This window comes from Poeciliopsis prolifica, unplaced genomic scaffold (genome assembly GCF_027474105.1).
Source record: "Poeciliopsis prolifica strain line A6 unplaced genomic scaffold, Auburn_PproV2 SCAFFOLD012, whole genome shotgun sequence".
NCBI lineage: Eukaryota > Metazoa > Chordata > Actinopteri > Cyprinodontiformes > Poeciliidae > Poeciliopsis > Poeciliopsis prolifica.
In genome coordinates, this window is record NW_026562387.1 from 1,354,651 (window position 1) to 1,366,410 (window position 11,760).

Consider the following 11,760-nt stretch of genomic DNA (forward strand, 5'->3'; position numbering starts at 1 on the left):
CGGCGTTGGCATCGCGCCACATCCTGAAGGAACATTTAAACTGATATTGAGAGAAAAAGCAGAAACTAATGAAGCAGAAACCTCCTCTCCCCGTCATCATGGCTACCTCTTTTCCCCCATGAAGACTGCCTGGCTGCATCCCCCATCCGTCCGTCCATCCGTCCGTTGACCCGTCCGCCCGCCGCCGGCCCAGCGAACTGAGCAGCCCGTCTGGCGGCGGGGGTCGCAGCGGGTCGGTTTATCTTGTTTCCGTCTCAGAGGACTGAAGCCTTTTTCTCCGTCTGCAGTTTGTTGGTGGTTGTGGCGTTTTTAGGACGAGGTTGTAGCCATAAGCCTTCAAAATAAGAGACTCTGGAGTCGTTTCCTCATTTTGCTTGTTTTTATCACATTAGTTATCACAGAGTGGAAAACTGTAAATCTTTACAGTCATGGTGTAAACCTGAAAAAAGTACTAATATATAAATATTTTTATTTTTTACCATTGTATAAATATACAGCATTGATTAACTTATGTAGTTTGATTGCAAGTCTTTCACAGTAAGTCTGTTTTAAAAGAGGAAACCATCTTTTCTGTGAATTTAGAGCCTATTGTTGTGTTCACTATTTTACGGTAACATCTTTGGTTTCTGATTGTTTTCCTTTTTGAAGTGTGATTAATTTGCATAATCAGGACTGGAGTTTGTTGGACTGTTTGGGTTCGGCTCGTTCTCCGTCCGCCTCTCCGTCCGCCTCTCCGTCCCGTCAGAAGAAGAACAAAGACTCGCTGGGTTGTTTTGCTTTTTATCTTCGCGCTCATCGGAGAAACGTAGCGTGTGCTGGAAGACCAACTGAAACAAAAAAGGACATTTTGAATGAGTTCTGTCTGTCTTTTGCACTAATTTAATAAAGCCGTTACTGAAGTTCCCATGCTTTAGTGTTCATTGTGATGAGTCTTTATCAGGTCCAAATCTTTGCTCTCCTGTATTGAAATTGAATAGTGAGTGTTTACCAGTCGGGTAACAAATATAGTCTATTCCACAATCCAGACCCTAAATTTGAGGTGGTTCTTTAGAGAGTAAAGTTTATGTCTCCTCACTTTGTATAAATCCTGATTAGTTGATCCCAGAGGCTAAAGCTAACAGCTAGTCCAAAACTAGCCAAAACCAAAGTGAACTTCAGTCTCAAAAATGTTATTTCCTCGTGTGTAAATGTTTTTTCTATATTTTGAAACCATCATCTTTGTGTTGGGAAGTTATTTCGATGGAGTCAATAATTACTTGCACAAGAAAATTAAGGTAGAAGGTTGTTCATGGAAACATTTCTGGTTAGAGTGATAAACAGGTTTAGATAGCATAAAAATCATACTGACTGATTATCTCCTGCTATTGCCCTCATAAATAATATACAGGTGTGTTTCCATTGATCATATTATTGTGCAAGTTGGAATTACAACAATAAATTTACCTAATGGAAAAAACATGGTTTTTGATTAATTTTTTGCGTTTGGTTTTCTCACTAAATCAGTTTATTTCACAAAACTGCAACAGAAACACATTTTCACATCACGTGTCATGTGATCAACAACTGGATGTTACTACTGGCAGAAATAACAAAGAAGATGACAGGTAATGTTAGAGAATGATGCTGCTGCAGGTTTTTGTTTTAGTTTCTCATAAATCCTTTATTGTCACTCGGTAAATATCATATTCATTGTTCCTGGTAGGGAAAGCCATGCCTTGTATTATACAATGAAGTTTTATATCAAGAGTCTCAAAAAGTAGCTATTAAAACAATTGAAATCTGTATCGCTTTGAATTAGCTGAGCTGTTTATCTGTATTTGTTTTTTGTGAAAGAAATCTTTCACTCTGTCTTTATACAGTGTGTCTGGGAACAAAAAAACATCTGCCCCCGCTCCTCCCCCTCACACACAACAGACTTCTTGTGGCTTTGATGTGAAACTGTGATGTCACTCATCCTCTCTGTGACATCATTGGTGACTGTCTCTATATTCCAAGATTCCACAGAGAGATTCATTTGCGTTTTCAGAAAGTTTAAAGATCACCATGGCTCAAAACAGTTTAGCTGCAACAGTGAAAGTTTTAGAGAAGCGCTTCAAGGATTTAGAAGAAGAAAACTTGCAGCTCAAAATGACCGTGGAGAAAGTCAGATCAAAAATTGAACACCTGTCCAACAGCTCTGACAGCAATTTCATGTTTATGGAGGAGCAGAACAGGAGGCTTCTGAGTCTAAAAAAGGAAAATGACTATAGAATCAAGGCCCTGAATGTGGATTTGCAGGAGGCGAGAGCCACAATTAAATCTTTAAAAAAAGAGGTTAAGAACATTTCCCGCACAAATCAACAACTGCAGCAGACACATATATCCATTCGGCGACACGCCCACTTTTCATTAATGGAAAGCGCCAGAGATCGGGTCTGGATGGAGGCGGAAAACATCAAATTAAATAAGGAAATCGTGGTGTTAAAGATTAAAACTAGATCAAGTGAAAGCCAAAGACAAATTAAACAAGATTGAGAAAACTGTAACAACCACAAAGGAAACTGAAGAAAACACGCCAGAAGAAACAACACCAACAATGTTTCAGAGAGTCGGGCGTGCTTTTCGAACAATGTATGATTCAGAAACTTTGAAATACTGGGTGCCATCATGGATATTTTAAGAGTGCCATGTTTTTCTCAAAAAAACAAATTTTGAGAAAAAGCACGCCCGACTCTCTGAAGCATTGTTGGTGTTGGGGTCTCTACCAGAGAGCAGGTCTGGGTTGAACGATGGAAGAGTTTCGGAGAGGAGGCTCCGTCTGATAGTGGGACCTCGGATTGTGGAAGAGCAGTGTGGTTCTGGTTCTGGTCGTGGAACACTGGACCAGCTCTACACCCCCAGCAGGGTCCCGGAGGTGTCTGGTCTGCATTGCCGGCAGTTAGTCGGACTTGTTCCCAGTGAGAGTTGGACTCCAGCAGGGCTGCCCTCAGTGATTCTGTTCATCACTTCATGGACAGAATTTCTAGGCGCAGTCAGGGTGTTGAGGAGATCCGTTCTGTTGGACTTAGGATCACTTCTCTGCTTTTTGTGGATGATGTGGTCCTATTGGCTCCATCAGGACGTGATCAGCAGCTCTCGTTTGACCAGGGAGACCCGGGGAAGACCCAGGACACGCTGGAGGGACCATGTCTCTCTGCTGGCCTGGGAACGACTTCGGGTTCCCCAGAGGAGCTGCAAGAAGTGGCTGGGGACAGGAAAGACTGGGCCTCCTTTCTGAAGCTGCTTCCCCCGAGACCCGACCTGGATTAGTGGCAGACAATGGACGGACGGACGAACGGATGGACTGACAAACGGAAGGACGGACGGACGGATGGACGGACAGACGGATGGATGGAAGGACGGATGGACGGACGAATGGACGGATGGATGGATGGATGGATGGATGGATGGATGGATGGGTGGATGGACGGACGGATGGATGAATGGATGGACGGATGGATGGACGATTGGATGTATGGATGGAAGGACGGATGGACAGACGGATGGATGGACGGACGGATGGATGGACGGACGGATGGATGGAAGGATGGATGGATGGATGAATGGAAGGAAAGATGGATGGATGGACGATTGGATGGATGGATGGAAGGACGGATAGACAGACGGATGGAAGGACAGACGGACAGAACTTTTTCAGGTGGGATTTCCTTTTTCTGTTTGCTGTTGGTTCTACATTTTCTACAGCACATGTCAAAGTCAAGGCCTGTGATCCGGCCAATGAAGCCGCTGCAGCACAAGTGGCTTCATTTCATCAGCAATCAGAGCAGAGATCAACTTCCAGGTCCCCCTCCTCAAGAATGATGGAATGGTTAGCGGACGCTGAGGACAGAGGGTTTCTGGCGGGAAGCAGAGTTCATGTTCACGGAGTTAAAAGACAAACCTGTGTGCTGTGATGTCAGTACTGACTTCGAACCACTGATTCAGTAACTAACGCGTTGCTTTTTCAAACCCAGTAGTCAGACTACAGTGACTTATCAAACTCACTTTGTGTTACTATTTTCTTTGTGATTAAATTTGACTTCCTCTCTGCGGCTCCGGGAGAGTTTATGCGCCAGAAACATGAACAGTGGAGGCAGATGCGCATTTTGAGTTCGACTCCAAACGTCCGATTATTTGGGCTTGTTTTGGTTTTTTAAAGTCACTTGTTGTTGTTTTAGGTGTTGTTGAAATCCTATTGATAGTTTTCCAGACAATAGAAACACAAAAAGACGCACAAATTACCAAAGTCTTGTTTGTACTGTTTTCCCTTCAGTTTAACCTTATAACTGGAGATACAGTGTTGATGTAATCATTATAAAATTTACTCTAACTATTTAACTAGTAAATAACTATTTACTGTTATTTAAATAACGGTTAAATAAATAGTGTTATGGCAACAGATCCAATATCTGTGTCATTCCTTAGACACGGAGAGTAAAGGACGCGTGAAACTGAATTTTAACGAAAAATATTTATCTATAAAAATTATATAAATACAAAAATTAGAGCTACCGTTTACAATTTCCTTTTCCTTCTTTTCTAACAATACACAGTTTACACGGTCAAAAAACTGTATTGCACTGTCTAAATAATCCGTTAAGTGCAAAACTGTTAATAGAATTGTTCCTTGACAACATATTCCCAACAGGAAGTAAGCCTTTCAAAATAAAACTAAACTTCACAATAAAAAATAAAAATTGTATCACTGAACTGGTTGTTCAGTGACACTCCCTGATATGTTGCAGTGCAGTCAAAAACAACTCTGATTTTCTTCTTTTTTGGATGATACACCCCATGATGTGGGATGTACCACACCTCACCGTTGTTGCACTGACTGTCTTCAGGCACCTTTTCTGCATAACCCTTTGCTATGATGTCATACATGAAGGCTTTGTAGTCAGCATGAAACTCTGGGTTCTTTATGAGTTTTTTCTTGAGACTGATAGCTCTCTGCTCAGCCAGACTGCGATTATTGGGCATCTTTAGAGACTTGTTCTTAAATGGGAGACTTATACAGTAATGTCCATCAACGAACTGACAAGACTGTTCCACATCTTTCATAAATTGCCAATCATTTTGTGACATCTCTGTTTTGTCTTCACGGCTACGCTCTGTGAAATCCAAATTATATTGCTGTGTCAACAATTCCTCAATTCTGGCTACTGATATCCTGTTTGCTGTTAAACTTGGCAACTCATTCTCACAGTGTTGAACGTTTTCTTCCCCTTTCACAGGACCATTGACAATCCAGCCAATTGATGTTTTTACTGCATAGGGACCACTTCCTTGGCTATTGATGACTTTCCACGGCTTTGTGAGAATTAGCACCTATCAAGAGGCCAATTTCTGCGTTAATACTTGGAAGGTGCACCTCATCCAAATATGTCCACTTCCGGAGGTCTTTCTGATCGGGAATGTTCGCCTTTTTGACAGGAATTTCATGTTGTGTGAACACTGAAGGTAAGTCAATGTATTTTTCTTCTTCGAATCCACTGACTTCCAGTTCTGACAGGATGTGACTATGGACAAGCTTCTCCTGTCCCATAGTTCGGAGCAAAATGTCCGTCTTTCTGCCTCTTAAGTTCAGTGCTCTCCTGATCTGTTCTGTGCAAAACGTCGCTGAACTGCCAGGATCTATAAAGGCGTATGTCTCAATTATTTGTGTGCTTTTCTTGGACTTGAGTTTTACCGGAACAATGGCCAAAACTTCTTCTTTGCTTCCGGCCCCAGTGTATCCACACATCTCCTGGCTTACAGCACTAATGGTCGGAGATTCAGACATGGTGTTTCTTTCCTTTTTAGGTGATGTCATTTCTTCTCTTTGTACATGTAGGATGCTTGGATGTTTCCGCGAACATAACTGACATGTCAGTCTTCTTGAACAATCTTTACTCAAATGACCTTGAACAAGGCATCCAAAACACAAACCTTTGGATTTCAAATATTCAATCTTTTCTTTCTGTGCTTGCTTCTGGAACTTTTCACAATTGTCCAGACTGTGATTCTTGCCACAGAACAAACAATTATTCTGAGATACTTTGCCATTATCAGTCTTTGTGATTTGGTTTGACTGTGAAAATTTCTGTTTTTCTGTGTCAACACTTGTAGCAAAACTGCTTCTTCTTGGTGTATGTTCTTTTGCTTTCCTCTCAAAACAACCATTTTCCTTTTGCTTTGTAGATAAACTGACTTCCTGGAGATCACCAAACAATGGATCTGAGATGATCTTTGTTTGTCTGTCAATGTAATCTACCAGATCCGTGAACCTTGCTCTTCTTCCTCTGGCCTCCTGCATTTCAAATGCCACATTACGCCATCGCTCTCTCATCTTATATGGCAATTTGGTCAGAATGACTCTCATGTTTGTTGGATTGTCCATCTCTTCCATATAGTCAACATCTTGCATTGAGTTTCGACAACCAATCAGGAAGAGAGAGTAAGCATTTAAGCCCTTAACATCATCTGTTTTTATTTGTGGCCATTTTAAAGCCTTTTCGATATAAGCCATGGCTATTTTTAAATTATTGCCATATTGCTTATGAAGTAGTTGTCTGGCTTCTCTGTAACCTTTTTCTGGGATCATGTGTTCACAGCTTCTCACCAGATCTTGTGGCTCTCCACGTGTATATTGCTCCAGAAAGAAGAGTTTATCTTTCTCGTTTTCTGTCTTATTGTCAATAGCATTGTCAAATGCTCTGAGAAAAGATCTATATGTGAGTGGATCACCTGAGAACACAGGAATGTCTCTCTTGGGTAGGAGTGATAGGCTTTGCTGCTTGACCAACATTTCAGTGATCAGGTTCTGATGATGCATCACTTCATTTTATGCATCACTTCATTTTATGAAGTGATGCATCATCAGAACCTGATCACTGAAATGTTGGTCAAGCAGCAAAGCCTATCACTCCTACCCAAGAGAGACATTCCTGTGTTCTCAGATGTGGGTCCTGAAGACCGGTAGGTGGGGCTCCTTCCAAGTGATCCTGATGACACAAATATGCATGAGACTAATGTTTTGTGATACTAGCATACACATCAGAAATCGGATGATCTTTCCTCTCTTCATCATGAGCCTTTATTGGAGCATGGAATTCATTTACAGGTTGGGATCTTGGGAGACTTGACAGAGGTTCTTCCAGCCTGTATTTCAAATATTCATTCATTGCATCTCGGGGTTCTTCATGGTTCTAGAAAACCTTGAGCTTAGCAGTAGAGGCTGCTATTGCAGTTTCAATCTCTAGCTCCTCCAACTCAGCCTTTAACTTTGCTTCCTGCAGTTGTATCACTTTTTTCCTTTTAGTGATTCAGCTTGTGCTAGAAGAGCTGCTCTTTTAGCCTCCTCTTTCATGCGAGCCACTGAACTAGTGTTTGACACAACTGAAGATCTTGCAATGCTAGAACTCAATCTGCTATTACTTCTTTGACAATGAAGATCAGCTATCACGAAAACACTGTCATGTGGAGTAACCTCCTCTTCATTTAGAACATGTCTTTTACGTTCTTGAATCCAACTTTCAGTCTCCTGCAAAAACTGTTTAATAGTAGATGCCTTTGACTCGTACCAGTGTAACAGCTTCTGTCATGGTGTCTCTAAGGTTTCGAACCCACATGCAAGGACACAATCAGGTGAGCGGTTAATGAACAATGATGATTTATTGAGTTTGAGGGAAAAGGAAAGAGGGATGGTCCCTGGAACGGGTCACCGGTTCGTCAGACTGTCAATGAGATGGTTCGGGTTAGTTAGTGGGTTGGAGAGAGGTTCTCCGGAATAAACAGAGTGGATCTTACTTTGGAGGGTGTGAGTATGACGGCTGGCAGAGCACTGGAGAACTGGGCTGGAGGGAGGGCGGACAGGTAAAGCGATCAGAACGAGATCCGTCTAGACCCAGGCCAAGGCACCTCCAGGTGGATCCAAGCTCGGTCAGGGAGTCCTGCTTTCTTGGAGAGGCGTCCGAGGCGATCGAGTAAAACTGGAGGCTAAGGGTTCCGGGGCAGACGGCCCACTCGGGGAATCAACAGGGAGACGGCGGGTTCACCTAATGTCAGAAAAAACAGAGGTTAAATCGACGTAGATCTCGGGGGGCCTTTCATGTAACGATCGTTACCGAGGTAAACAAAACACTCAGGCGGAGAGGAGTCGTTCCGCCGCTCCTATAAACACCCAGGCTGAGCCCTCCGAACAAGCTGCAGGTGTGTCGACGGGGTTGACATGGCACAACTCCAGGGGCTCTGCATCCTAGCGGCACCTGGTGGATGCCATGGGAAGCAGCAGGTGCTCCAGGGAGACACAACAGAAAAAAAAAGGAAAAAACAAAAAGGAACAAAAGAAAAACACAGACCCTGACAGCTTCCCCTTTATGCCCGTTCCGTCATACACACAGAGGAGGCCAGTTGGTTGAATTTTCTGTAATAACTGTAATAAATGGTCAACAAATTAGTACAGTGAGCTCCACTACTGGTCCATCAGCTCTCCGCATACACAGTAGAGCGCTGAACAGACTGCCTCACAAACAATCATTACAATCTGGCTTAACAACATATTTTTCTAACAAATGATCGTATAGTGATATTTGATTATTAATACTTCTTTAAAATTAATTTAATACAATCTGGTCTATTTCCTATAAATAAAGAAGAAAAACAAAAAAAATAGACAGACAACAATCAAATTTAACTAATAAACTATTTAACAGTAACTTCTAACTGAAACAGGGAACAAACAAACTGACAAGCTGGTAAATACAGCAAACCGACAACTCAACTGAAGAAAACTGACAAACATAACTGACAAAATAATTTACTAATAAATAATATAATATAATTACCTGTAATAAATGGTCAACAAAAATTAGCACAGTGAGCTCCACTACTGGTCCATCAGCTCTCCGCATACTGTAATAAAACTCCACGTCAGTCTTTGAGCACACCTACTATGACTATTCAGAAAAGAACTGGATTTGGTGACTTACCACAGTAGAGCGCTGAACAGACTGCGAGGAATTTACGGTTTAGCTTTCTATTTATAGGCAACCAGTAGGGGGCGCCAAAAACCATTCATCACATGGTAATTACAAAACATATTTTAGCAAGAATTTCATCTTAATACCCGTTACACCAGTTGCACTGATCTGTTTTGGCTTCATCTTCAGGTAACATCAGTGCAACATTGTTGTTTAGCAATATGAACTCTTCGTGCAGCTTGTGAAAACTTTGATGTGTTTCCGATTTTACTTTATCCACATGCTCTTCATTATTTTTCATGCTGTTTATTTCCTTCATTTTAGTCGTTATCTGAGCCATTTTTGCCCTTCTTTGTCCAATAAGCATGCAGAGTTTCTCCTCGAGTGCCTTTTGTGTGTATTTTGGCTCCCTCTTGTGGTCATCCGCCAGCATTGCGTCTGATGCGGCAACAAACGATCGTTTCTCCTCCATTTATTAATCAAGGTCCAATATATCTTCAGACACACTGTCATATGTTCACAAAAGTCTTTGTAGTCCATAAACGTAAAATATTTTCAGCTCTAATGTCTCTTTGACTTGCAAACGACTTAAGCAGTGTAACTGGTAGCTCCCTCAGTTAGCAGATCTAACGGTAATCAAGTTTTGACAATGGCTCTTAACCTCTCGTCTTCTCAACGTTTCCTCCGCTTCGTTTCTTTCTCCTCTTGGAGACAGCGAGTTTTTGACTAATGTTATGGCAACAGATCCAATATCTGTGTCATTCCTTAGACACGGAGAGTAAAGGACGTGAAACTGAATTTTAACGAAAAATATTTATCTATAAAAATTATATAAATACAAAAATTAGAGCTACCGTTTACAATTTCCTTTTCCTTCTTTTCTAACAATACACAGTTTACACGGTCAAAAACTGTATTGCACCGTGTCTAAATAATCCGTTAAGTGCCAAACTGTTAATAGAATTGTTCCTTGACAACGTATTCCCAACAGGAAGTAAGGCTTTCAAAATAAAACTAAACTTCACAATAAAAATTGTATGAACAAATAATCTTATCTAAGTGTAATAAAATAAAAAAGAAACCATCAAACAAATTACTTACATATTTTCTATTTATGGCTCTAACAAATAGTTATTTACTGTTAAATAGCTACAGTAAATAACTATCGAACAGTAAATAGTTACTGTTAATGTCACTTAGTTACTTTCCAAATAAAGTAGTCAGTAATCTAAATTCCTATTTCAAGGAGTAATCAGTAATCTGATAAAAGTTACTTTTTCAAAGTAACTCTGCAGTCACTGCCTGTGTGTAGATAGTCCGGCTGTAATGAGTATAATCTAAGGCACTAACACACAAAGACAAGAACATAAACATCATAGAGCAGCACAATAATGTAGTTTCAGATTATTATGCACTTTAATTTATGTATTTATCTTGATATTAAGAAACATATTTAGTTTTTCAAAACAATTAAATTTTTTGCTGTTTGCCTGTAGAACATGTTTTCCTTGAGGTTACTGACAGATCCAGAAGAAAATATTGCTTTATTCATTTAATTATCCAATAATATACACTGTGTTTGGCCTCGGCTTGCAGCAAATTTATTTTTTTGGCCCTCAGTGTATTTGACTTTGACATCCCGGCCCTACAGTTTTAAACTACAACCCCTCATTTATTGTTTCACATTAAATAGTTTAGCTGTGCGGTTTGGAACCGCCTCCATTAAATGCCATATAACCTCTAAAGCACATGAGTCACACAATAACCTATTAATCTGGAAAAAAAATACTGAATTTGTGTTTTTACTACCTGCACAGACAGAAGCAGAAACATAAAGCGACTTCAGGTTCAGTTCTAAAGCTGAGTTATTAAAAGTTCTGTGGCTAGTAGACATTTTGGAGTGTGTGTGTGTGTGTGTGGTGTGTGTGTGTGTGTGTGTGTGTGTGTGTGTGTGTGTGTGTGTGTGCGTGCGTGCGTGCGTGCGTGCGTGTGTGTGTGTGCGTGCGTGTGTGTGTGTGTGTGTGGTGTGTGTGTGTGTGTGTGTGTGTGTGTGTGTGTGTGTGAGTGAGAGTGTTTCTATGCGCAATGTTTTTCAAACAAATATTCTAAAAATATTTGTTTTTGCTTGAAATCTATTTGAGTATGAGGATGTAAAACAATATGTACGACCTCTTTTCTGAGCCCTGTCAGGTCTCAATTTTTCAGTTCCCTGGTCAAAGTTAAAAAGTGGAAACTTTTCTGTCCATTTGATCAATTCCTGTTTTAAATGTGCAGAGAAGAAAAAGGGAAAAATACAACAAATACTTTGTTGTTTTAATGAAAAATGAACAAAAAGACAAAATCACAAGGAACACAGAGTCAGAGCTCCCTGTGTTCCTTGTGATTTGTGCTAAGTGTTTTAACACTTAACTTTGTGTTCCTGCTCAATATTACATTTCAAACTTTTGCCCAAATAAAAACAAAAACATTGATTTTTACCTGATACATGTCGAGTCAAGTTTATATTGCATATGTAAGCAACAAGCAGATCAACTTGCCTTACATGATAAAAAAGATTTTAAAAAATACAGTAACCAAATATGAAACAGCAATAAATATGACATAAAGTTAAACGCTTTTCTTTGCTGAGAGGTGAGGTCAGGAAGGAGAGGACAGTCAGTCAGTCAAAAAAAAAAATCTGCAGCCACACGAATTAAAAGACACTGAAATCCTATTGAAATATAAATCTGACGCATTACAGTAACTGTGTGTAGAAATAGTTTCCACTGAGGAAAGTGAAGCT